Here is a 1,633-nt window from a genome sequence, read left to right as displayed (position 1 = left end):
AGCCCAATTTAAAAAATCCGTACCTGCCAAACTAAAAAAACCCCAGCCACTTGAAAGTAAGCAGAGCATTGCCATCATCCCATAAAGCTGCAGGTTTCATCACATGCACCACGCAAATCTACAGGGCTAGTTTCAGTACTCTTCTTTTAAAGAAATTATTTTAAACCTATTATACCACACAGTATGTTTTATACACTGACATATAACTCCCTAATAAGATAAAGCAAAGACAAAAGAGTTTGTCTTATTAGAAACAAGATACACCATCACTTATTGTCTTCAAACATTATTGCACTTTAATTTTCTTGACAAAGCATTCAGGAAACAATCTGCAGACTAGTTTTAACAGAAAAATAACACCTGTAAGCAGACATGACTGTCCTAAATTGTTTATTAGACATGAATTTTACAAACTTTACTTATATTTGCAGTAACGGTAGAGCTGGGGAGTATTGCGCCTTCTCCAAGCTGCCCGGCGAGAACCACCAACAGTGTGGTGGAACTTACGGCCCTTTCCAAGACCACGGCTCTTTCGGCCTGCAGATGTCAGCCCGTGCATCTCCTTGTGCTTGTGGACTTGTTTGGTGACCCATTGGGTGTCAGGATTTCTTCTGATAGCTTTATGGAATGGATCGATGAGGATAACCTCAAAAAATTTGTATGCCAAATCTTTAACAACCCAGTATGAATTCAGGACTCTTAAAGAGCCCCACAGTGGCGTCCAGCTTGCTCCTCTGCAACAGACTGAAGGCTTCGAGCAAACTTTAACTGGTTAACACCATGATGGACAGGCTTGCCATAAGTTGCACCCTTAGGACCTGGGTGTTTTCGGCCACCACGGCAAACACGAATCCTACATATAATGTAACCTTTTTGGCCTTGTAGCCCAGTCGGTGCGCTTTATCAGGCCAGGTGGGGCAGGGAGCCCTGTGGAGAGCAGAGAGCTGTCGGTACTGCCAGCAGAGGACCCTCAGAAGAAAGCGCATGACATCAGACTGCTTCTTTCTCCATAGCTCCTGGATGTACTTGTATGCACCCATCTTGGCTTACCTGAAGGCTGCCCCCAGACAGAAAAGAAAGAGCTGTACTACCCCAAAGTCCAAATATTTTAATAATCACAATAAATGTAAGTGGACCAAACCTACCAGTAGAAAGACTAAGATTGTCATGTTAGATTTTTTTTCTAAATTTAGCCATATATTAATTATAAGAGACATAGATGAAACTAAGAAAATAGAAAGCTTATAAGTAAAAGTAGGATAAGAGATACACCAGAAAAATAATAAACATCAAACAAAATAGTTTTTAAGAAAAATGCATTATTAAAGGTAAAGAGGGTCAATATACAGTGATAAGAAGTTTAATTCACCAGTAAGATACAACAGTTATAAATTTGCATCCACTTCTATAAAATCTAAAAAATATAAAACAAAAATTGAAAATAACTACAAGAAGTAGTTCAATCTGCCACAGTAGTAGGAGATTTTAATGCACCTTAATTAATTATTGATAGGTCAAAAAGGCAAAATTTGTAAAGACATAGAAGATTTCAATTAAAATTGACAGGCATGACTTAATGAACATAATCCCCCAACAGTTAGATTATACTCATTCTTCTCAAGCACATGTGGAA

General features: G+C 38.5%; 1 pseudogene; it reads right to left on the bottom strand.

Moving 5' to 3' along the window:
• Nucleotides 1–415: 415 nt before the first annotated feature.
• On the bottom strand, nt 416–1,046 carry LOC116456224 (large ribosomal subunit protein eL15-like; annotated as a pseudogene).
• Nucleotides 1,047–1,633: the final 587 nt, after the last annotated feature.

Source organism: Hylobates moloch, unplaced genomic scaffold (assembly GCF_009828535.3).
Source record: "Hylobates moloch isolate HMO894 unplaced genomic scaffold, HMol_V3 SCAFFOLD_16, whole genome shotgun sequence".
NCBI classification, from domain to species: Eukaryota; Metazoa; Chordata; class Mammalia; order Primates; family Hylobatidae; genus Hylobates; species Hylobates moloch.
This window is presented reverse-complemented; position numbering and strand designations above follow the sequence as displayed.